This window comes from Vanellus vanellus (genome assembly GCF_965231255.1).
Source record: "Vanellus vanellus genome assembly, chromosome: 1".
NCBI lineage: Eukaryota > Metazoa > Chordata > Aves > Charadriiformes > Charadriidae > Vanellus > Vanellus vanellus.
In genome coordinates this window covers 127630304-127657302 of record NC_138905.1, presented here as the reverse complement: position 1 = coordinate 127657302, position 26999 = coordinate 127630304, and the positions used below count along the sequence as shown (strand labels likewise).

Here is a 26999-nt window from a genome sequence, read left to right as displayed (position 1 = left end):
CCAACTCTATCTCAAAACAGGTGAGGAAAAAAGTAGTTTTCTCCCATGTCAACGTGGACCTTAAACTCTGTTCAAGGCACCTAACGCAACTGTGAAAAGATGTCTCCTGGCCATCAAAGGAAAGCCCATAAATACCTGTAAAGGCCCTGAGCGCATTAATAAGCATTACTGGCCCTGCCCAGTGCCCCCAGGGCCTCCCCCAACCCTACCCATAGGATCAAAAGCCCCATTTCATCCCAGCCTGGGGCCACCAGTCCCAGCCCATGATGCCACAAGCTTGCTGGTTTCCAGCGCCCCGCATCCCTGCCCGACTCGATCACGTCACTGCCTTCAGCTCCTGGCTGCCTGTCCCTGGGGGAGTACCTGACCCTTGCTGCTCCCTGACAGTACCTTCCAGTGGCCTGAAAAACACCTTGCTGACATTTATGGGTTTCAGATACTACCATATTCATGTACAAGTGACCCAGTGTTTATGAAAGAATGACTTTCTTATTGCTTTCTGTAATTATGAAAAAATATTTATTTATTTATTTATTATTATTTTATTAAGAAACTTATTAAGAATATTTGTTGTTCCCTTAGAATCTCATGGATTGCATTCATTTTCTGAGAAGTATGGCTTCCAATTAAGAAAAGATGAGAAGCCAAATTCTGATTCTTATAGATGCCTAAAAATCTAAATGTCTAAATGCTTGTTAACGATAAAGCAAGCAAACCACTTATGATATTTTAAAACATAATACATTAACTTCTAAATTGCCTCAACCAAAACTAGTTAAAGGTGTGGTTGATTATCAGGTATTTTCGCATGTTTAGGCTCCTTTAGGTAAAGGAAAGGGATGACTCTTTTTCATTAACATGGAGAATATTTATCATTTCTAAAAAACTTACTGTAGGATTTCGTTGGGCTGAGTAAGGTGGCTGCTCAGGGCAACAGTTTAAAATAAAAAAATAAATTGGTCTAGTTTTTAAATGACAGAATAATAAAAACATGCAAAAAAACCCTTGGATGGAAAAGTGCTGGTGTTGATTTGAACCAAATGTTCCTGTGTTTGTTTCTTAACTTCTCTTTGTGAAAAAAAAAAAAAAAAATCTTCATTTTCCATCCATTAATACTGCTAGGAAGGAAATTAATCTTTCTGAAGGGTTATTAATGTTTCTCTGTGTGTAGAATAAATATAATATCACTCCCAATCACAGTCTCTCAGCCTCGTTAGAGAGACATACTGGGGATAGCATGTTGGCAAACTCATTAGGAGTTCCTTGTTGCAGTCAAATTTGCCCTGTCCTTAGTTGCCAGGCCCAGTATAATAGGGAGAACAGAACCTCATAACTATTCTTCCCCATTAATTAAATTTTGTACTGAACGTGCCACCTCTTTTTTACAGGAAGTCATCCACAAAGGCCGATGAGTGTAAAAATGCTCATGCTGAAAAGAATTTCATTAGTCAGAGCTGGACATAGATTAGCATTATTTCTTTGAAATTGTTGTGCTGTAAGTGACAAAGCAGAGATGCAGGCAGCCTGTTGCTTTTGATTTCTCTATACTTTCTGAAGTGTAGAAAACCACAACTCTATGTCTGAAAAACTCAGAAACATTCAGGAACTGTTTATCAGCAGGATACCTGACCTCTAGGTTACAGTAATTTTTGTGGGTGACTATTGGTGACACAATACTCCCCAAACCTTTGTCACTTGTGTGTCCCATAAGACTGTTGATGCTGATGCACCTCTGAGCTCATTTCCACAAGGTGGGCCAGTAAAAATTCATTGCTGCCACTATGGGTGAGGTCCTGAAGAGCATCAAAACTGGAATAAGGTAAGGGAGTGGGCAGGATGGACCAGATGGTCAGTACTGGGGAAGGGCTGGAGAAGGAAAGATGGAGAAAGGAGGCTGAGGTAAGAGAAAAGGAGAGAGAAGAACTGGAGAGAGGGGAAACTGGAAGATTAACAGGTGAAGGAAGCTCTCCTCCTTTCGGTCACAGCAAGTAATCAGCTCAGCTGCCTGTGGAACCAAACCTTTAATTTAAGTCTGAAGTTTGAAAACATTGGTCTTCCAAAGGTGGTTTCCAAAGTGCCTTTGATCTAGACATTTTAAATAACACTGTGAGATCAATTTTGAGCTAAAATCTAAGTTCTAAACATTTTGAGAACAAAAATGGGCACACACTAAGACCAATAGAAAAGATTAACATTCTTCTGTGATGCACATATAAATTCAATTAAAGCAAACAACTTTCTGTCTTGTGTGTGTGTGCGTGTGTGTAAAGCCTAAAGACAAGTTGAGAAGAAAGAGATCATTTTCTTTGTATTCATTGCATGGCACAAAGTAAACATAAGGATTAATAACGGAAGAAAATCTTGTTAACACCTTGCATTGCAATAACTTCAGAAGCCATCTGTAACAAAATATTTTTTCTTGACTAATATGAATTTTAACCTGAGAGTTTCCAGAAATAATGATTTCCATGACGAACTGAAATCATTAGCCAAATGCAACAACAGTATAAATTTATAAAGTTCCCAGACGATATCAAAGCTGTTTTATATTATCTTAAACAGCTAATACAAATCTTCTGTTGAATGTCTTGTATTTGCAAAGAATCAAACCTAGGAACAAATTCATTGACTTTGAATCACTATTCAGCTGCAAAACAAATTACTTCCTATCTCTATATTTTAAATCCTTTATTTAATAATCAGCATATGCTGGAAAGCAATACAACACAACAGTAATAAGAACTATTTTTAATGTGAAAATTGAATATGAAATCAGGAAATGGAATTTATTTTTACAATATCTGTTTGCTTAATGAAGATCTGAAATACACCACTTCATACAAAAATGGTTATTTTCCAGCCAAATCCCCATATGTTGCATTATTGCTGACAAATTTGGCATAATGTAATGTAAATGCAACTATGCAAGCATTCAAATGTCTGGTTACTTGGCCTGATTCAGACAAATTCTAAAAATTAAAGCTGCTATATATTTTATTGGTCATTCACCATTTTAAATCAGATTTCAGTGACATATTTAGTGTTGCATTAGCAAAAATTACACTGTAGGACAAAAATAGGATCTTCATTTTGGTATAGTGAACTTGGTAAAATCACAATTACCAGGAAGAAAAAGACAATTTTGATGTCACTGGTTTGCCTGACACACTAGTTTAAATTAACTAGTTTAAACTGTTTTATTCTTAAAAGCCTTCCTCCTGTCTCCTTAGCTATTAAGTCTGGATACAGTAACTGGTTGTATGACAGTACAAATTTCATGACATTTTTCATTGGGGAAATTGGATAAAATACTAACACATTTGAAGAACATGTTAATACCTCACTTTTTATTATAAAAGTTTGATATTTTACTAGCCCTGAGTTTGAATGGGACACCTCACAGCTGAAATGCATCTGTTGAAAATGTACATACTGCTAGAGGGCTGGAAAGCAAAATAAAATGCGTTTGCACAAACTGCCACTGAATGTTTTTACAAACTTGTTTCACTTGGCACTGCAACAGATAAGAAAAGTGCTACAGTAAACCACCAAAGTTTCACTGAGGGAATGATAAGATAACAGCAAAGGGCTGGAAAAATGCTGCTGTTCTTTTGAAGGCTGCGGGTGGGAATGCTCTAGGTCCACAAAGGCCATTTCTAGGCAGGAGGCTCTTCAGGGAAGCTCAGAGCCAACAAACAGAAAGCCTTCACTACAGAATACAGTGCACTGCCTATAGGAGCTGTTCATAAAGTTACCTGGCTATCTAATTCATCAGGACTGTGCATGACAATAGCTGAAGACATAATATTACATGCTTTATCATATACCTCTGTTTTTTCCCCATCCTTAACACGTCACTACAAGATGCAGTGGCATTAAAGTGATGAGGTTGCCTTCTATCAATCTGTAAGCCCTCTCTTCTAACAGGTAAGCAGACATATCAGGGATACACGTGACCTTCTATCTAAGGCATTTTTCAGATACACAGGCACTTCACAGACAAGACACCAGGATTTCCAATTTGCCAATCAGATGTAGGTCAGCATTCCATTTAATAAAAGAGACCAAATAAGACTTAAATTGAGAGATCCTTACAGCCAAGAGACACCAAAAAAAGGGAAAGGGAAAGATAAAACACTAAGGATTCTTCAGGCTCTCCCAAGCAATGGAAATGCATCTGTTGCCGTAAGTAGGTGAAATACTACTGTTTGCTGGCAAATAAATAATAAAAAAAAAAGTCATATTACAAGGAGAGATTTGAATGATAATTATTTCAATGTGAACTATCAGCTTTTCTTTTTCTCAGCAGAAGAAAGGAAGTATCTGGAAACATTTGAGAACGATCATATACAAATCTCAGGTAATGTGCTGTTTTCTCTTTGTGGCATTATGTATAAATCCTGTTTTACAGAAAAGGAGACCTTGTGCCATTGGTTTTTGTTTTGGTTTTGTTTGTTTGCTTGTTTTTCAAGAAAGTAATATTTCTTTGGCGTTTCTCTTGCCAAAAGATCATAGCAAGTATCTCGGAACCAATTTTTTGTTTGCAGAGCAGGCACAGGTGATGGCTTGGTGCTTAACTCAAAACTCAGAGAATCAGCACAATGTTGGTTCCTTGGTGTTGCCTTTTACTGCAGACTGCCTTATGCAAATCTTCAACTCTGGCCAGACCTGCAGGCAGGGAGGGGTGGAACCACCTCATGACAGATATATAGCGTGAATACACGTGGAATTAAAATTTCCTCACCCAGTAATCTAAGATCCTGATCTATGCGAGGAAGTTATACAAGCATTTGACAGCCAAATACCCAGCTTAAAAGAACCCTATAGGTTAAGAACAACAGTAAGGTTTTATTGCATGGCAACTGAAATCACAGGTTGTTGGTAGCCCTGTTGGTAGTCAGTTGGGTTACAGAGATTTGCCAGGATACAGGAACCCAACAGGTTTTAAAGTTGTAAATATTTTTAAAATTCCTGTGGCCTGGGAACAACTGGAATTCTTTAATTATAAACATATTATTTAAATATAATATCTCTTGCAAAAACTGTTTTGAGGTTTATTGGTAGAAACTTCTAAGAACCCAAGGAGACTTCAAGAAATCATAATCCTCCTGCCCTAATTTAGGATCAATATTTTCATTCTTCACAAGCGTCTGTCTACTTTTTAAGAATCCATGGTGGGGCCTCTGCAAGCTATCCAGGCAATGAATGCCACTGTTTTGTTAAGCTTACCATGAGAAAGACTTTCCCAATACCTAACATAAATCTCTTTTGCTCCTCTCCGTGTCCACCAAGGACCTGGAAAACTAACTATTCCCTTCTTTTTTCTTCTTTGGAAAAGCCTTTATGTATTTCATGATTGCTATCATGTCTCCCTTCAGTTTTCTCCTCTGTAGACTAAGCAACCCCAGCTCTTTCAGTCTTTCCTGGTAAGCTGTGCTTCTTAGACGTCTGATCATTTTCACTGATCTCCTTTAAACTCTCTCCAACTGCCAAAGATTCTCTTTTTGAGAACCTGGATATGGTACTCTAGCAGAGACCTTAACAGTGTTGAGCAGAATGGAAAAGAGACTTCTTCTGTCCTTCAATTTATTACTTTTATAAGTCCCAATAAGACTTTCAGTTTAGCCTCATGTTGAGCTTGTGACCTACCTTATCATCATCCTTCCCCAGATCCTCCTCTGAAGAACTGATATACCATACCATATTTGTGCAGGTGATTATTCCTGCCTAAATGTACTATTTTTTCTTTGTTGCTATAGAATCCCATCCTATATTTTTTTCATCTTATCAAGATGATTGTTCATTCTAATCCTGTCTTCAAGCATACTTGCAATTTTTCAACATATTATCTGATGATGTAATAAGCATAGTTTCCATTTTACCATTCACTGAATGGACCAGGGCTATGAACAAATCCACCAGCAGCTCTTTTGACCGTCATAGAATCATAGAACTGTTTTGGTTGGAGGAGACCTTTAAGATCATCAAGTCGAACCCTAAACCTAATACTGCTAAATCCACCACTAAAGCATACCCTTCAGCACCACATCTACAGCTTTTAAATACCTCCAGGGATGGTGACTCAACCACTTCCCTGGGCAGCCTGTTCCAATGCTTGACAACCCTTTCAGTAAAGAAATTTTTCCTAATACCCAATCTAAACCTCCCCTGGCACAACTTGAGGCCATTTCTTCTTGTCCTTGAGATATTGATAACTACTCTCCACACATCTCTTGCTCCTCCTCCTCATTAAAGACCATTCCTAGGTCTTCCTCTAATCATTAACATGTTTACAGAATTATTTCTTGTTACCCTTTATATTGCTTGTACTCTCTGCATATTGCTGTTCTATAACATTTCTGATTAGATCCCTACACACCCACATCATTTTTTCATACCCATCTTCACTCATCTGACATAGTTTCCTATTTTTGTATTCTTTTTTCTCCTCTTTAAGAGCTCATGATTTTGTTAAGATGATTTATTACCACTCTTCTATCAGCCTTGGAGATGTAAACTGTGCAATGCTTATGAGAACGCTCTCACCATTGTGTACAGGTCCAACATGGTTATAAGTTATAAAAAAAGAATATGACCTTTCTCAGGGTTGCTGGATATCACCAAATTAAAATAAGGGGAGAAGGGTGCGTATTTAACAAAAAAAAAGCTTGATGATTAAATCTACTTTTGCTCCTGCTTCTGACCACAAATCAATTATTTGCTAATATGGCAGTTAGCTATGTAGAAACAAGCTAGCTTTACCCAAACAGCAATAATCCTCCAGTGTCACCCTACAATTTCCTCGGATAAGTAGAAACAATAGTTAAGACATTTCAAAATAAACTTTGAATGAATACATGCAAGTCAATAGCTTTTTGCAGTGCTAAAAAGGATTAGCCTCTGAGCCGAAGGCAAATGATTACATCACCAATGCTGATACAGAAGTGCAAACCTTGTGATTTCATGCAGGCTTGGGTGCAGTCAACTGAAAGCCTCTCATTCACTAACGTGCGTAATCACTAACACAAAGAGTTAGTGCTTTGCCGGAGAGTCCTCTGCTTGCTGTCTTTCCCAACACTAACAGTGACAGTTTTTCTGACATTAAAATCTCTTTTGCTGCTCCCTTTTGACCATTCAGTTAGGTTAGTCATGGATAGGTGTGAAACAGTTGCTGATTTCAACTGGACAGTTGAGTCCAATGTGGGCACAATTTAGATGTCAGTGCCTGGAGTGCCCCAGCGCCCTGCACCACCTGCACCGGGAGCAGGGGACAGCTCCAAGATGATTGTGGTAGCAAAAGCCATGGGGCAGCAAGGAAGAGGACTGGGAAGCCTCATTGGTGTCTTTTTCCCTGGGCCAGGAAGCATCTGGGGGTGGTTTCTAACCACCCTGCCACTCAGAGCTCCTGCTCCCTATTCCTCACCCAGTGGCAGCCGCCTGCTGCACCCTGGTACCATAAATCAGGCCTACCCCCTCATATTGCAGCTAGATCTATTATACATGTAGTCAGTTCCTCCTATCTGTCTCTTCTCTTTTACTCAAAACAAGTACAATTTGGTTCAAAACACAAGACCTGGCCCAGATCTAAGTATCAGATCCACTACTGTTGTCCTTACCCTTGCAAAACTCTCATTTACATGGAAGTGGTCTGGTTTGTGGTCTGCACAAACCAGCTGAGGCAGGAGGGTGCCACTGGAGATCATCTAATCCAAACTTCTGCTCAGAGCAGGTTGCTCAAGGCCATGACCAGTCAGGTTTTTAATATCTCCAAGGATAGAGCCTCCACAGCCTCTCTGGGCAGCATGTTCCAGTGTTTGACCACCCTCATCATAAATATATATACATTTTTAAATGGAATTTCCTGTATCTCAATTTGTTCCATTGTCTCTTGTCCTGCCACTAGGCACATCTGGCAAGAGCCTGGCTTTGTCTTCTATGGGATAAACATCCCCTCAGTTATTTATGCACATAGGTAAGATTCCCCTGAGCGTTCCCTTCTCCAGGCTGAGCAGTCCCAGCTCTCTCAGCCTCTCCCTTTATGACTGATGCTCCAGTGCCTCATAGTTTTCATGGCCCTTCACCAGACATTCTCCAGTAAGTCCATGTCTGCCTTGTATTGTGGAGAACAGAGCTGGACTCAGCACTCCAGATACGTCTCACTAGGGTTGAGCAGAGGGGAAGGATCACCTCCCTCCATCTGTTGATGATGATGCTCTGCCTAATGTAGACCCGCATGCTGTTGGCCACCTTTGCCACAAGGGCACATGGCACATGGCATGGTCAGCTTGGTATTCACCAGGGCTTCCAGGTCCTTTTCTGCCAAGACACTTTCCAGGAGGTTGGTTGAACAGTGTTATTCCTCCCCTGGGGAAGGACTTGTCATTTCCCATTGTTCATAAGACTTGTGTTGGCCCATCCCTCCAGTCTGCCAAGGTCCCTCTGAATGGCAGGACACCCATCTGATCTATCAGGCACTCATCCCAAGAGACCTATTCTGCCCAGAAAAGAAGAGGGGTCTTCTAATAAGGTCTCTCATTTAGCAGAATTATAGCACAACAGAGGATTTTGCCAGCATTGTGTTATGAGTAAATTCAAGATGTGTACTTGGAGGACCATACAGAATAAATATAATTCTCCTTAGACTTTTGTTAACAATCAGAAGGCACATAGTGCTGCATCTTATAAGTTCATGTCATTGGAATTCTGACAGCATGAAGTAACAAAAAGTGCTACATAAGTCAATTTCCAGTCATTTGAATTTATGTTGGATTTTATACTTGGGCTATTTGCTCTTTTCGTATACTCACCTTGTCACTAAATGTGTGTATCAAATATATATTACAAATGGCATAACAGACTTCAAGAAAAAAAAATGCATTGCAAGGATGCTATTTTGTTGAGATGTTCTGGAGACACACTATAAACCACAGAAAAGAAAGCTGAGTTGCTTCTGATGTTACAGGGATGCTGAGATTGCTAGAACAGCCCTGTTAAACATAGTTGCTTATTTATTTTTTATATCAAATGGACTCTTAAAAGCTTTGCGTGGTGTTATAAAATAAAAAGTCACTCATCTATTTCCTGTCCTTCCTCTCTTCTTAAAAGTATGGAAATATATTCCAAACTCACAGGGTAGAGTCTAGCAGTGTGAATCCAAAAGCATTAACTTCCACAAATATCATGGGATCTGGGATTTTCCTAACAGTTGTCAGACTCTCTTTTAAGAATGGTATTATTTCATCAGCTATTTGTTTTTCTTCCAGGATGTTAGTCTGAATACTTTCACATTCTTATCCAGTGAGAAACAAAGCTACTCAGAAGTCCTCATCAAAAAGTTGCTTGGTTTGTTGCCCCAGTAGGGATCTAGGCACATAATCTTCAGTTCCAAGGTCTACCACAGTCTTAAATAACTTGCAGATTCATGTCATACAATGCTGGGGGTTTTGTGGTTCCTAACGTGTAGGAAGAACTTCACAGTTAAAGCACCTAGTTTATTTTTAAGTATTTGCCTTTATTTGTTTCCTTTTCTTTTCCCCTGTCTTTGTTTCAATGCCACAGAAGAAATTACAAGATATGTAAATGCTCAGAATCAGAAAAATAATTATGGCACTTTCATAGGACACATGGAGGCCACTAATCAAACTAAAATATACACTATAAAAACAATGGTATAGGACTTATATGCAGCCTGCTCTCCTCACTGAAGGTTACAGAATAGAAATACACTTGCAATTGCTTTGTAATATTTGGCTTTGATCAATAGCACACTTGTGTGATCTACAGTGATTCAGGTGAATACCTTCACACATGCAAAATGGTGCTTTCTAAACAATTCACAATACAACTGGAACACACATCAAATCCTGTCAGTGTTTAGGAAGGGAGTGTAGCAAATCATAAATTAACTTCTGAAAGCACAAAGCCATTTAGATGTGAGCGGTCAGTCATTCAGAACACTAAACATTCCAATGTCGCTGCGCTGGAATAATAAAGGATTATAAAAAAATCTGAAATATTTGAATCCAGTTAATGTATTACGCAGTGATATTTAAACGCACTTGAAAATAGCCCAAGAGTGTATAATTCATTAATGTGGTGTAAATTCACATAATGCAGCAAGAAACTGCTTAGTGAAGCCTGTCTGCTGATGTTAAGATTTGGCAAGGCAGCGCTTCAGTGCAGAAGCAGGGTTAGGGGTCATTACAAGGCAACACAGAGCTCCTTGGAAATACCACTCATCAACGCCACCGTTACTGACCAACTCCTCTACCTGATTAAGAGGCAACTTTAATGGACCCTAAAGAGAAGCTAATCTAGCCTTACATGGCTGAGAGGAATACTGCTCCAGTCCAAGATCTCAAGGCAGAGGGACTGGAGGGCAGAATGGCTGAATACGCTGGAAAATATTGTACAGTTCCCCACAGAGGTTATTGCTTCTTTGTGCCATCAGAAGTTTCAAAACTAGATGGCAAAACAAGATGAAGGGATAAGAGAAGGAGGAATAGTTCATGTTGTTTCCTTGTTATCAGATTAGCCCTTTCAGTGCTGAAATTTGTCATCTGTCAGGAGATGAGAAAAAGTCACAGAGCAGGAAATGTTGAGTAATGAGGACATTGGATCTGTGTCTGACATGTCACTTTAGAAACCTCTTGGGTTTACCTTTGTTTGCTTTGTCTGATGACAAAGAGATAATAAACCAGTTACATTTATGTGAAAGTGTGACATCCAGAGAAATGCTCTAGTGCAAGGTATAATTTAGCTGTGCAAACACAATGCACAGCATAAACAGGAAAACTTAATGTGAGTTTGAAAGACAGTACTCATAATAAACCTGCACTACTCTTGGCAGTAAATGATACTTTATGTATTTCCCCTTTGCTTATTTCAAGGAAGTTATGTATTTAAAAATATCTATCTTTACTTGTACCATATTATATACACACACACACAGAAAAAGAAGACTTTGTAAGGCACACTTTCTTTGTATGTGTATGCTGTGCCTAAATTTAGGGTATATACTATAACATATTTTTCTAGAAAACAGTATAGTATCACAGTTATTGTGCTATCCACAACTCTGCTTCCTTCCATTTTTTTTAAGTCTCCTCAGCTCTTTTACTGAGATAGGTTTTGGACTTCCATCTCCCTTCAGCTGGAATCCTTGTTTCTCCCACTCCTTGTCCTGCTCCTGGGCTGCACGATAATGATAATTATTGCAACCCAGAAAGGTCTGGCTGGATTCTCACTTTTGTACCCCTTTTCTTCAGGATTAAGGAGTGGACCTCCTGAATGTGCCCTGGAGTTAGAAGCAATTGTGTAATTGCCTATGACAATCTTTTTTTAAAATCAAATGACCATTTACTCTTAGAGATGAAAGCAGATATGACATAAAAATTCAAAATTATTTCTATACCACAACAGAAATTGGGAAGAAACTGAGGTTTAAGACTTTTTAATGAAAACTGAGAGTCAATCAGTTTAACAGGAAGTTAGGACCTTCATGTGAATTTACTACTGCTGTTCTGGTGAATACTTAATTATTTATATAAAGTGAGACATCTCCATGATATGGGAAACAAACGTTTCCCCACCTCATGTATGGGAAGCAGAAGAGCAGGGATTTGAATTCATTTTCAAAAATCCAAGGAAAGTACCTACACAGCAAATCTATTACCTATACTAATGGGTCTCTTTCTATCTGGAAATTCCACCTTGGAACAAAGGTACCTCTCCCAATTTAAATTTTATTAAACTATATTGTTAAAAATTTATTAATTTTTGAGGAGAAAGTCTGCATAACTGTAAGATTTCCCCTGTGAGTTCTACTTAAGGGTCAGTCTGCTTTTTTGCCTCCACTCCTTTCAGCAAGGCTCAATGACAGTTTGCTCTCTTCCAATATGACTGTGACGTTTCTTGTCCTCTGTTCACAGAGTCTTTTTTAACTTTTTCATTGCCCTTTTGAGCTTTTGGCTCTAAGCCTTCACAAACAAACTGTGCAATGCATCTGGAATCAAGGAAGAAAGTATTGCATAATTATTAAGTTAAATATTATCTCCTAGCCCTTATAAAGAAATTTTTCATCTATTGCCTTTCCTGGTCATTTCCCAACCACCTGCTATTAAGTTAAACAGATATGCTTGAATACTACACATTCAAACAACCTCTGGCAAGCATTCATAAGCTATTACAGAAAAACTCCCTGCCTTCCAAAGAAAGGCACATGCAAATTCCCAACTCTTGGAGACCTAACCTATGATGATGTGTGCCTGTCTCCATTGTCCAGCCAAACTGCAGAGAGATTGTTGAATTCCAGGCATCCACATAGCTTGCACCTGGCTAGGAGTTTCCTTCATCCCTTAAAGATGAATTTAACAATTGTCAAAGCTTCTCCTTTTTCCACAAAGAAATTTGCCAAATCTACTTTTCTTTATTTTGCTGTCTTCTACATTTCAAACAGCTTTCCAACACAAGAACTGTATTTTTGCTGTACTTGCTTTCACGTTCACCTGCCTCCTAATGAATCTGAGCTTCCACACAAGTTGCTGAACTGTCCTTTCCTACAGATATTTTAGGAGGTAGTGACAACAGGTCCCTTTCTTTCTCTGCTGCTCTTTCCAGGCCTTGCCTACATATGCCTTTGACTTTTCCTCCTCTTTTCTTCACGTGGTGCACATCTCCTGTTTCCAGACTTCCAGGGGTCTCCAAGATGCTCATAGGGGGATTTCAGAGGTGCATGGAAGAGTCGGTCCATTGCCCACAAACAAATTTCAGGGGTGTGTGTAGACACTGGAGCTTTTAACTCTAACCTTATCATTGAGACGTATCACAGTTTCCCATTTTGTCTGCTATATATTTGGAAGAAATCAAACTGATACGTCGGTTGATGGGAATAACAGAGAATGGGGACCCCTGGAAAGTGCTTTGTCATTAGGCATTATGGCATTAGAATCAGGTGTCAAGACACTGAAGAAAATATTAAACCCTAGCTTCACAATGGGCCAACCTTGGCAACACTGGGATTAGGAGTCAAAACCCAGTTTCATGACTCAGCCATACACGCGTCCTGAACTCAAAATGCTGCTGCAGCCTATGGTCACACCTCTGCATGAGCAATTGCTTTCCCCCTTTCATTTCCTCTAACAACAACAGCGATTTGCCAAACGATTTCCAGGTTACAGCCAACTATGGGGAAAGGCCAGGAAGGAGGACTCAGAACAGCTGCTGCTTCACATAGTAGAAGGGAAGAGGCTGAGTAAAGTGTACTGCCTCTGCTGCTGTCTTGTGAGAGGGCCAGAATGAGCCACTAGATATTACCATTCTCACTTACCAGCAGGGACAATAGTATCAACAGTACCTGCATTATGCTGTGGCAGGCAGGAAAAGAAATTCAGCCTTTTACATGAAAATTGGTCCCAATCACCTACAAGAAAATGCAAAAGGCCAGATGAGACCATACCAAGGAAGACATCTTACTCTCTCAAGCAACCTAATGGAGCTTGCCACTATTTTTTGTTCACAATATGGAAATTTCAAGCAGTATTATATTAGTACAAACTTGAGGTCATTCTTCTGAAGAATTTTCTAGACAAAGATATATACAGTTTCTAAAGTTTGCACCTGTCCCATCATTTATTTAGTAAAATATTTTTAAAATTGCAGCTGAGTCATAAAATGCTCTTTTATTTTTATTTTCTTTATGCCTAATCACTATCTTTATAATTAATTAAAAAATACAGTTTCATTTTAGAAAATAAATAAATCATTAGATTAGTGAATTATGTGTCTACAATTCAAAAATTATGTTCTGATGATTCAGACCAAACTGTAAGTAGCATATAAATTTATCTGTATCTCAAAAGCAATTACAACACCATTATTTAAAATGTACCTTTTGTTCTAAATGTATTTGAGTCTTCTCTGAATCCCTTCTTCATAGCACTGAAGATGCATTCCTAGTCCTAAAAAGTATTATCAATAGAAGCGATAATAGCGTTGTTCTCACTGATGCCACTGTTGGATGCAAAAAAGGAAACTTTTCTTTGGGAAAAGAGAAATTGAGCTAAAAGTCTGTCAACAATGCATATAAAATTTCCTATTTTCATCTTCAGTTTTGAATTCCTACCAGCAAAACTTAAATATTCCTTGAAACATCAGACTCTTAGCATTTGAAAATCACATGTTTTTTGTCATGCCACTGGGGCAGTCCTTAACATGTCACTGTTCTCTTGGCAAACATTTTACTACTTTGGCTGCAGACAAGGGGAAATTGAAACAACTTAGATTAACTTTAAAACAATTTTATGTTCTTCCATTAATGAAACCATCACAGTGTGGGTTAATGTTCAGGACAAACTAAAATGCCTGGTGATTGTTATAATTTATGACAATTGCTCATACCTCGAGGTAATTTTTGCAACCAGGGCTTGCTGGAGTTTCGAAATTACTCAGGAATAACCTCTTTTGTCTCTGCAGATGACTGAAAGTATATGTCACTTACAAAGGTGATAATCCTCAAGAGATCAAATGGGTTGACAACAGCTTTTCTATACATAAAAGGCAAAAAACTACCATAAGCATATAAAAATCCATGTTCACTAAATATATATCTTACTGTGACAAATTAATACAAAAAGAAACATGAAAACTATTTGGGACATTCTTTTTTTCTTCTCTATACACAGTCTTTGCTTGTACAGCGTCTCTGCCTTCTCAACCTTTGAACTATAGAAGTAAGTATTACACTGTTAATGATGTTGTGTTATACAGAACATAATATAATTGTATAATTTTCAAAGCCCCTTTCCTCCTCTCAACTTTGATTTTTTACCTGCAGTCTTGAGATGATAAAAATCAATGCTTTAAACAAATAAATAATAATCTAATTATGCAAACAATGTTAAAGTTGAACCATTCTGATTTTTATTTTTTGATAGACATAAATTAATGGATCAGATTACGGGCTTTATTGAAATACTATTTAATATCTGGCTGGAATTAATTCTGCAGAGTAGTTTTGACTATCTGTTCAACAATACATTGGAAAGACTGTCCTCTGTAGAGTGAAGTCTGTTTTGTTTAGAAGAGCTAAACAACAATGGAGGACAATAAAGAATCAGAAACTGAGAAAACTGTGAATTAGGAAAGATATATTACATATGATACTAATCTTAACCACTGTCAACCACTTTATCTTTTTCTTTCTCCTTAAACTTGATTGTGACCCTGATTGATACATATGAAATTTATACAGGACTTACTGATGACCATTTTTTGTCAGGGCCTCAGCAAAGTTTCAAAGAGCAGAGATACTTCGTCTCTCATTGATTCAAGGGATTTAAATTTCTAGATACTTCTCTCAAAGTGCTGTCAGACATTAACGTAATTTCTTTTAAATCCTGATGGTCTCAAGTGTTAGGTCTCAGTTGACATATATGAAAGCATTAACTTTTAATTATAGGTCAAGATCCATTAAAGAAGCTGAGACATGTCTGAACAATTGCAAACTGTCTCATCTTTCTGTTCGCTAAACATCCCTGTGACTGTACTATTACCTCATTGCTATTTCTGCTGATTGTCAGGTGTCTGTTAATATAAAATTAAAGGTAAAAAGTGCTGGTATACAGCATTGTAATCCACTAAAAAATGAAGCCACAAAGCATTGGATCTGAAGGCAGCAGCAATGTAAATTTCAAAAAACACTGCATATTTATCGGGAGCTTCACTTCCATTTTTGCAGAATAAATGGTATTTTACGCTCCACACCATTCAGACCTCAATCTCTCCTCTGGCAAACGAAGCTGTTATTTTTGTGAATCATTCCTAAGTCATTTATAACCAGGCCACTGCACCACTAACAACAGCACCTTTGAAGTCAGGTAGGGATTATTATTTCACTGTGAATTTTCTGAGCAGCTTTATCCTCTTTCCATATGCATCCATTAAAAATCATTGAGGCGAAAATGAAGGTTCTCATCACAAACCAACAAAATTAAGCTAACAAACCTTTCTGTTTCAGATGAAGGACCAAAAGTTAGCACCAATTCTGAGCAGCATGAAAAAAAAAAACCTAACCTACCCTTAATTTTTAACTTGGAACACTAGGGTTTTAGGGTTCCAGAAATGCATCTACCAGTGGATGAGCTCCGAGCGCACCCAAAGGCCCAGACCTCCGGGAAACGACCCACTGCCCGACGCAGCCACCCTTGGGGACACAGCAAAGGGGAAAATCCAAACTTTTCGCGTCATTTTTAGCTCTCCATTAAAGGGCACAATGGCCGGGAAGGTGACTTCCCCACCACAAGAAAAGGCTGCGTGTATCTATGCAGACAACCCGATATAAACTTTAGGACTGGAAATGCCCTGGGGGCCGTTTCGCCGGGCAGCGCTGAGGCAACCACCGCCGCGCGCGCCTTTCCGAACGTTAAGAGAGTCTGTTGGGCTCCCCGCGCGACTGCCGAGTGGAGGTCCCCGAGGGGGGCGGCGGGAGGGATCACCCCACGCCGGCGAAGGGGGCCGGCGCCCGCCCCTCGGCGACCTCGGAAGAGGCCCTCGGCCGAACACACAGCGCAGGAAAGGGGCAGCGGGTGAAGGGGCGGGGGGCAGGCGCCCCTCGGTCGCCCTGAGGCTCGCCTCGCCTCACGGCCGCTCCGCCGCTCGCGGCCCCTGGCGGCCGTCACGGGCAGCCGCCCGCGGCGCATGCGCGGCGCTGTCGCCTGCTCCGCTGGGCGCGGACCGGAGAGTTCGGGGGCAGCGCAGCGCGGCGGCGGTAGCGCGGGGCCGGCTGCGTTCGGTCGCCTCTGCCGGCCGCACACCGTCTGCCGGCGGATCCCCGCCTCGAGCGGCAGCGGTGAGTGTGGTAGCAGGGCGGGCGGGCGGCGCTTCGCCGCCGCGGGGGCTCCTACCCCGTCCCGCGGGCTGGGCCGGGCGGAGGGGCGCAAGGCGGCCGGTGGCGGAGAGCTGGCCCGGCCGGGGTGTCCAGGAAGCGGAGCGGGCAGCCGCGGCGCGGGCCCCTCGCCTGCCTGTGGGGGGTACCCACAGAGAGAGGCGCTGCCGCCCACCCCACACCCGCGGGTGGGGAAGGGCTCCGCGGGCTGTCCCGGGGCGCTGCCCGGCGGGTGTGCGTGGGGAGGGGGTCCCGTGGGGGGGCTGCGCCCGGCAGGTCCCGGCGTGGCCGGCGGGCCGTGGGGCTTCAGAGGGGACAAGGGGTGAAACGTCCCCGGCCGCCCTCCTTCCCTTGCTGGGCTCCGGCGGCTGCTCGGGCTGGCGAGGGCCGCCCGGAAAACTTCTCTCGAGGGGTTTCTGCCATTTCCAGTTAAGCCAGGGAGGGAAGTGTTTTGACTGTACTTAACAAAGGAAAAATCCTGCGGACTTGCTTTTTTGAAAGAGGTTAGTGGTTGTCTCCAAAATAGGCAGCTAATAATTTTTTTCTTTCAAGTTTTAAAAAACACCACCACCAAAAGAAAACCACAAAGTACAACCACAACCATCTGAAGCTTTTATGTTCCCGTTAAAACTTTTTTCACTTTTGGCAGGGTCACCCAAAGACTCCCTCTCTATTAGATCTGCAGTAGTCAGGGCAGTTGCCACAGCTGAAGCTTTAAAGTGCTGAGCATGGATAGGTGTATTGAGGCTGTGAGTGTGGTTCTCCAGGGGCCTGATGGACCTCTCCTAGCCTGACACTGGCAAGGGAACAACTTGTTTGTATCCACAGGAAACAGGAGGGGTGCAGGGAGCCTCAGTGTCATCGCAGTTGAAACTGGGTTTGTGTTGTGTTTGTTGAGGGGCAAAAGAGCAAGCAGTGGCTAGGTTTGTTGGGAGCAAAACAGAGATGAATGGAGCCAGTGAGTAAAGGGAAGTTGGCTATAAGTAAATGAATACCCTTGAAAGAATCTCAAGTTTTCATAACCCCATTGTCATGTATAGGTCTGGGGAGAGAAGAGGGACAGTTATGCACATGTTGGTGTTCTAGATTAAAATCTACACCTTGTATTTTTTTACTGGAGGCTTGCGCTGTCACTGAAAAAAGCTAGTTGTACTTTTTCTGCAGTCTTGCTGTTTGTTGCCTCCTTCTGTACCATCTTATCCGCATGCTGGCACCATTGTTTATACAGCAGTGCAGTGAGGTGGCATGGAGTATTACCCACAGATTCACACTAACCTTTTAAACATTTTTTCTGATTAACCTAGTTAGTATTCCCATCTGATTCTCTGCACAGCCATAGGGATGCTTATGGTAGCTCAAGGAAAGATTTGTGATTGGGAGGAAAAGTTTATTTTTTTGGTATATAAACGAATAGGTATGTATGTAGAAGCACTGGGGTTTTTTAATGTATATATGTGTAAAGAGATTGTGCAACTACAATGTTGCGCATTCTGGGTCTTGTGTTGAACAGAGGGAGTGCCATTGATAAAGCAGTTGTGGGGGAGGTTTACAAGTGCGAGAGGTGACTAGCAGTCTGAGTAGACATATCCAGTAAGGGTGAGTTTGCAAGAGTAGTTCTTGCTCGAGCAGGGGAGTGAGATTAGAAGCCAGAGAAGAGGGAATGGAGAATTTCTGTGTGAGTATGGAAACAGAGGAGTGAGAGTTTTTACTCATCTGTTCAGCCATCTCACTTCAACCTCTTTTAGGCAAGCAAATTTTATTTTCTGGAACAGATTAGGATAGAGCCTGGGATTCCTGAGTATCTGTGTTTTCTTGGAATTAGCAAATATCAGGAAATCCCAGGGCAGAACAGGGATTATCCCTTTCTCATGCAAGTTCATCCAGAAATTTGCATCCAACTAATGCTGGAAGGTAATTTATTGGCTCAAACAGCAAAGCATTGCACCTGGTTACAACACATATGGGTATTGAGATTATAACACGGTGGCATCAGTTTTCTTTTGTTAGAAGTAGATACTTACACAAGGTTAGATTAACTATACTAATATTGTCATTTCCAGCAGCACTCACAAATGAAGAGGAGAACTGAAGTTTTTTAATTAGCTTTAATTTCAGCCTCTTCATACATCTAAATTGAACTACAGTTTTCTATAAAGTAATAACATTGTTGCATAAAAAATCCTATTATACTCAAGGTATTTAAGAGATGAGATGGTTGTATCTTACCCTCATTGCTTTGGTTGTGTGACATAAAGGCTTATTTTCTGAATGTGACTCAAATCTGCATTCAAATTTGGCTGTGACTATGGAATTATAAATTTCCTTGTTGTTTTCTGTTATGCTTATCACCTTAATATTTCATTACTCGACAAATATCCCCCTTAATTGACAAAATACTTCTAAGACAAGGAAATAATCATCCTCCCACTCCACGTGAAGGATGAAAGATAAAACTATGGAGACCAAATCTGGTCCAGGTAGGATCTGATTTGTTTTCAGGGCATTGAATTCAGTGTCCTGGTTTATTTCAAGTGCATAGGTGCAAATAAATTGAGTATCTGGTTTAAGCCTATGCTGCTTTTGCAAATCAAGCACTCAGATTTTGGGAGTAGCACTCCTAAAATAAAAGCATTTTTTTAAGTAAATTATCTAGAGTCATGAACAGATTCTGTGGCAAAAGCAGGGATAAAACATACTTGAGAACAGTGTTAACTTACTTTAAACCACAGTATTGTGAAGTATTTTTGTTTTAAACAGCTCCCTTTTTCCTGTGATCCTCTTTTCCGTCATTGTGTCCTGCCTACCTCTGTGACCTCTCTCACTTGTGGTAATATAACTGTTTCCATATCCATCTAGCGAGGTGGATCACAGAATTGATCAGGCTGGAAAAAAAATACTTACTTTTGAGTCGTACTTGGCTCTTATAAGCAGCTGGATGGGCAGGGGAACAAGAGATGCAGTTGTTATCACTTACCTCTGGTATGAGTGCTGGAAAACACCTAAGCCATTTTCCCTCACCAGTTCCCTCTTCCATTAATCCTGTAAATCTTATATGCTTCATTTCTTCCCATTTACTCTTCAAATGACACCAGGTTCTTGTAGGCAAGAATTTTCTTTTCTTGCACCATCCTATTAAGAGCTTTTGCTTTCAGTTTCTCAGCTCGATTCTGAAATTCTCTGCTGCTTTTCATCCTGCTGTATCAGCTGTGTTTCCAGGATGCTGTCTTTCTCTGGCTTGTGTTTATTTAATGTTTGGGGTTTTTTTTTTCTTCAGCCTCCAAAGACAATCTACTTTTATCCCCCTATCCCTTGCTTCCTCTCCTCTTCCACATTATAAAAAAAAAAAAAAGCACTTAGAATGTGCAGTAGAGAACAATACAGAACTGGCAAGGGAGTGGATTAAATGACCTAATGTCTAATATGTGTTCTCCTGCCAGCTATTTGTGTTTGAGTTCAGATGTCGGTAAGTATTTAACCTTTTAAAATCTAATCTGACAATACCCAGCCCTTTCCTTGTTTACCTTTGTTTACTGATTCTTGTTAAGTAAAATTTGATATACATTTGTGAGGCCTGAAATAGGCTTAGCCCATTTTCTTGTTGACAACAGTTTTGACGGTACTGATTATCAAGTGATCTGTGTTTAATCAACATAGCTGAATAACATTATTAAAATAGGTACATTTCAAAAGCAAAGCCTGTCTTCATACTGGAATTTCAAGAAATTACATACTAACCACTTAAAATCATACCATGTGTTTTGGCTTGCTAAGGAGATGTATGCGTTGAAAGCAATTTCTGCGTATCTCAAACTATCATTTATTTTTAATGACAGATGATCATTGTGTAAATATCTTTAACTTTGGGTAAAAGTTATGCATCTGTTCAGAAATACACTTGTAAAATCAGGCAAGAAACATATTTGCAGAGCCCAACATACTGGAGTTAGCATCCAGGGCTTAGACTCCTGAACAATATAGTAGCACCAGAAGTGTTGCCTATTTTCGAATAAGAATACTGCTTTGTGTAACTTTTTTTTTGAGGGTAGATGTCTTTACATGGGGAAGAGCAGACTATTCTGCAATTGCATATTGAAAGTTTGAAATCACTCACATTTTATACATTACGTTGTGTTGTGTACCTGCTCAGTGGAGTGTTTCTTTGAAAGCATTTGAATCAACCTCCTCATGTCACTTCTGAAATAACTTTTTAAAGTTGGTGTCTCATGTTTTAAGTTCACACACTCAACATACTTTCAGTTTTTCAGTGTAGTGGTCAGCCTGCACCAATATGATTACTCCAACAGTGTTCAGATGAAGTGATACTAAAATCCAGAGAGACACCATGTGAAAGGTAGTATTGGAATAGTTTATCATAGATAAAACTTCTTAATCTTGGTGAAGTATTCATTTTGTTGCCTGAAACTGCAGCACTTCTATATTTGCCAGAACTGTAGGGTAGATGAGATTTTCGTGTTTATACCAAGATGTTATACCCTATTGTAATTGTGGATGTTCCTGTTTTACTGAGCTCTTTGTTTTCCTGTAATATAAGAATGAATGCCATGGACCAGTGTCAAGATTCACTTTGCAGCCATTCTTCATTAAATCCCTATTGCTAAATTAACTGTTTAATACAACTGCCTACACTGTGTAATATTTATTATAATTAGCTATATTTCTACATGTTCACAACTCACCATTGAAGAATGATTCCTTTTAGGCCCCAAAAGTGTGATTTTGTTAGCTCACTGGTGTGAAGCAGTTTATGGGAATGGTACCAGGAAAACTCAGAAATAGTGGCTTCATCAGACATGTGAACTTTTGCACCTGCCTGTACCTCCAGGTTTAACAGTGTGCTGTTTACTGACCTTGTGTGTGCTCTTCAGCTTTTATTTGCAGAGTATTACTCTTCAAATTATTTGCCAAATAAAGCTGGGAGGAGAAGCAACATTCTCTTCACCTTCTGTCCCTAGTCTTCATTCTCATGGCTATAAGGAAGGGTTGAATGAGGTCTCAACAGCAGAATTATTAGCTAACTCTCTTGCCTGTCTTCCTATAGATTTCCCCTGTGGCAGCTGAAATTAGCACAGTCTGTAACATTTTATTTCAGTACTGCTGAACACTTCTGAGTATCAGAAGTGAAACAGACTCACTGTACTCTTTTCTCTTTGCTACTGTTGGTTATCAGAGCTGTAGGCAGCAGCAAAATAAAGGCATGGCTTAATCTGGAGAACTGACTGTGTGGCTTTTTAAGCAGCTTAACTGATCTAAGCTTGTCCTGCTGCCTGAAAACAAGAGTTCTTGCTTTTGCCCTTCATCCTTACTAGGTTTTTGCATTTTGACTGCTTCCCTTCTGTTGTCACTAGCACACTTAATGTAGTGCAGTCAACTGAACCAGGGAGCTGATTTGTTTTAAAATTAAACCAGTCAAGCGAAAACAAGCATACTGACACACATGCATCCAAAAGGCTTTCCACTGAGCTACCTCTGGATGGCCTTGAGGGCTACCAGCCAGACCTTGTATTGACTCAAGGGAGGGAGTGGGGCAATGTGGTTGTTTGGGGGGGACTGCCTGCTCGGACAGTACCTTTAGCTGAGATTGATTTAAGTGCTGACTCCAGAACTATCAGTAAAGTGGCAGTGTTACAGTATCTTGCTCTTTGGAGCAAGAGATGCTTTTGGGAGCATCTCCCTTACAAGGAAAGGCTGAGAGAGCTGGGACTCTTTAGCCTGGAGAAGAGAAGGCTGAGGGGAGACCTTATTATGGCATACAAGTATCTAAAGGGTCGGCTGAAGGAGGATGGAGCCAGACTCTTTTCAGTGGTTCCCAGTGACAGGACGAGGGGCAACGGGCACAAGTTGGAACATAGGAAGTTCCGTTCAAATACACAGAAAAACTTCTTTATGGTGAGGGTGACAGAGCATTGGAACAGGCTGCCCAGGGAGGTTGTGGAGTCCCCTTCTCTGGAGATTTTCAAGACCCACCTGGATGCAGTCCTGAGTAATGTGCTTTGGCAGGGGAGTTGGACTAGATGATCTCTAGAGGTCTCTTCCAACTCTGAAGATTCCATGATTCCGTGATCTTTCTCTGCTGACATCTTTGAAGAACAGCAGCAAACTGCTCAAGGGGGAAGATACAAGGAAGTCCCTCAAGAGGGCCAAGAATCTGGTGAACAGATCTTGGGGTCAGACTCAGAAAGTGAGAAGAGTGAACAAACTCATCTTTTACGGAAAGACCACTTATGACGAACTGTAAAGAAGTGCCCAACTACAAGCTCATCAGATCTGCAGTAGTCTTGGAAAAACAGGAGTATCAAAGCACTTTCACTATGCCTGTTCTTTAAGAACTCTTGGCCAAGGTTTGATCAAAATTTTCATCTCAATTTAAGAAAGAAATTTTTTACAGTGAGAACAATCACTCACGGGAACGACCGCTCCAGGGACATGGTGAGGTTCCCATCACTGGAGGTTTCTGGGATGCAATTGGACAGGGTGCTAAATAACCTTGTTTGGGCTCCCTTTCCCACAAAATGTTTGACCAGATAATCTTTTGAGGTTCCTTCCAACCTGAGGTACTCTATGGTTCTAGAAATTTTTTTGTGGGGGTGAAGTGATCTACACCAGAAATACAAAAGGTGGACATGCACCAGCTGGTGGGCAGCATGTCTAGGAAGGTTCTCCAGTGACTTCCGCAATGTATTATGTATGTAAATGAATAGGGCAAAACTACCAGATTTAAAAAATACCAGTGATGTATTTGTTTCCATTAGAAGACTCCTCTACACCTTTACGTTCTCTAGGTGCTGGAGTAGGTATACAGCTTCTTGGGGTTGGGGAGGAACACCCTTTAAATCTGTCAAGAAGAAATGTTAGACATATTAGATCCTCTAGAGGATCTTTCAGTTGTGAATGAATTTTTCGAGAATTAACCGTATTTTAACTCTGTATATGCTTTGACACAACTAAGATAAATTATATCTTCAAATACAGTTAATTACACACAAATTTGACGCATTAATTTGGCTTGTCACTGTTAGGAACTTCAATATGTGTAAAATTTTTCTTGCCTTAACTCTTTTAAAACTGATTTCTAAAGCTAAGATCCTTGTGAATTGTTTTTGTTATATACTTTTTTGTGCTTGCTACTCACAGGCAGAACGGGTATTGTACTGCATCACTTCATAAGGAGTAGGAGAGCGTCAGTAAAATTACTGTTTAAGTTTTGGGAGCTGCTCCAGTGTTTTCACAGTGCTGGAAAGTGTGGACAACTCTTCATAAGTATGCCCTGATACTGGTAGTTTTGTGACTCCTGGAACTCATGCAGCTTTGTTTCCTATGGATTTATGCTGTGGGGTTGATCAGTTGTAAGCTGTGAATTAAAACTTTACCATGGTATTTATTTCTTTGTAATGACAAATGTTAATTAGATGTTAATTTGTCTTTCAGTCTTTTCTTGAGTTACAATGTTCAGAATGCCTCCATCCTCTATACTAGTGTCCTTTCTTTAGGAACATTTCCATGAATTTAATGTTTTCTACTGCTTTGTAGTAGTTAATTGGAAAGGACCAATGAGTAAAATTGTTGGACTAAATGACATGAGGAAACCCCAGGTAGACATAAAGATCTTTCACTGAAGGAAAACAATCTCAAAATAGGAAAACTGTCTTAACACCCTTTGAAAAGAAATACTGTTGAAGTTTTCAATTCTTGCATTTCTAGTAATTCTTACAGAATTGTACCTATTTAAAAGAAAAATTGATACTTGATGTCAGTGGTATTAAACCAAATGTAATCTATGTCTATGTTACTGAGACTACAGTGTAACTAAGGAGGGATGCAAAACTAGTTGCCGGATCGGTTGGCTTTGGTGGCAGATACAGTCTAGGAAGTTAATGCTTCCTTTCTGTGGCCATCTTCAAGAGCAAAGGGGTGGAAGAGGAGAGTGCAGTCAGTGGGAGAAGTGCGAAGCTGTAGCGTAGAGGATAGAACTGCATCGGCCCACATTGGGGACTCTGTTCCCCTGTAAAGGGTGGGTAGCAGTGGTAGGAAGGGAGGAGAAATTCCTTGACCCTTCTTCAAGGCTGAAGCCAAAACATCATGTTTTATTATACTCCAAATGTGTAAATCAGCTGGAGTACTTTTATGTGTAGGTTTGTTCAAATCCTACTTAGAAAAAAATTAGGTGTAATGCAGTAAAAAAGACAGTCATAATGCATGCTGCTTAACGTATTTGGAAATTCAGGTAAAGCTGATGTGAGGGGAAGTGGGTGTGGGTGTTGTGAGAGAGGGGAATAGCAGTATTTAAAAAAATCCTTTTTTTTTTTTTTTCCTGGTTTGTAGGGCTGTTTAGCCTTCTGTTTTACTGAGGAGTGACTGCAGCTGTTGTGTGGATTCTGGTGATGTATATCTTTCTGTGTGCTCTCTTTATGCAGTTTCCCAGTGTGACAGAAAACTTCATAAAAGTCTGTAAAGGAGTTGTGCCTCATTATCTTTTTCCTAGTTAGCATATAATTCAATAAGATGAAATATGCATTTATGACTCTTCCATCTCTTCTATGCAATTTGATTTTTGGTTGACTGGAAATTCCCATTAAAACATATCATGCTGTCATATGTGCCTTTTTTCAGGGGAAGACAGGCAAGGTGGAAACTTGCATTAAAACATGCTGATGGTGCGTAAATATTTGGAAGAGAAGGCTTTGTTTCCACATTTCTCTACCTTGGTTTAGCATTTCACAGAGAAATTGCTTTTTATTGTTTTCTGGCTAATTTTTCTAAATTAAATGAGGTGTAAGTCATTGGCCTACCAAACAAGTGCTAAATGCAGTTTCTATACAGAGCAGAATATTTGCCTCATCACAGAAGAGCAAAATAAACTTCATGAAGTAGTAGGCTTATGTTTGGTATAAAATTATTGCATGCAAAACAAAGATGCCAATGTGAAATTATCCCGGTTTCTTTTGGCTACAGAAATGCATGTTCTGAGATCTGGAATCTTTCAGGTTTTGTTTTTTTTTTTTTTTTAATAGCTGCTTGAAAAATACTGGTAGTTTAAAAGGAAACTGATTTTTAAAAATAGCAATTTCTCCTTATTCTTCACAGTATTGTAACAATTCCAAGAAAAACTTCAGTGAGTTGAAGGTAATCTTTTTCAAATGTATGATATTGTCAAGTCTCTTTTCTTCTGTGAAGAGACTTGAATATTGGATACAGACTGATACACTTGGAGGCTGAATTTTGTACAGTCAGTTTGTGTTATTGGAACATCTATAAAGGTATTATTTGTGACATTTGGGTCATGTTTTTGCTTTTTAAGATGTGTTGGGGAAGAAAGTATCTATGAGAGTTTCGAAGTAGGAAAAATGGTACATTTTTAGCTTTGATCTTGTGACCTTTGCTGAGTGGACAAACTGTACCTGCAATGAAATTATATTCTTGTGAATGGACTTTGCCCAGGTACTGTTGCTTGGCCCTTCTCTCTCATGTGCGGAGAGGTATAATCTGAAGTAAAGGTAGTACTCTTTCTTTTCTCCTCTACCTCACACAAAATTGCTTTTAAAATGCAGACAGCATGATTATAATCTACTTTCTGCTTATACTGAATGTTTTGATGTGTTATTTGGGGGCAGATGGGAGACCCAGAGCTGGATGAAAAAGGGAGATTACAGATAGGGAGTGGGATCCATTAAAGAGACCACTTCCCGTCTATCAACTCGATTTGTATTATGTGCTAGTTTTACTCCCCTGGTCCTAATCCAGTGTTAAACCACTTTGGAGAGGAACTGGATATAGTTACTCATTTCATACGGGTCACTGGATTGCTTCCCTCCTTTCATAGCTAGGTAGTTACCAATAAAAGGTATGTGTGGTGTCTCGTGTGTATATAATAATACATGCTTTCTTTGAAAAACAACTGTGTAATACTAAAATCTGAAGGTCAGCTGGCTCTTGAACTTTAGCAAATGGTTGAAAAATTTGGGAAATTATGTCTGGCCACAAACTGTAGAATATGCTAAACGAGATATTAATAATGTGAAGGTTGTTGGAAGCGAAATTATTAGCCATTTTAGCATACTGGAGAACATAAGTAAGAACTGCTATACCGAATCAGCCAAAA

The 26999-nt window shown here is 40.0% G+C and overlaps 1 protein-coding gene across 1 annotated transcript in view; it reads left to right on the top strand.

Moving 5' to 3' along the window:
• Positions 1-16769: 16769 nt before the first annotated feature.
• The window catches only part of PRRG1 (proline rich and Gla domain 1), a gene marked incomplete at its 3' end in the record, with an annotated part of 31747 nt that continues 21517 nt past the window's right edge, over positions 16770-26999 (top strand). Inside the window, exon 1 of the mRNA XM_082498433.1 lies at positions 16770-16846. The remainder of the gene's footprint in view (positions 16847-26999) is intronic.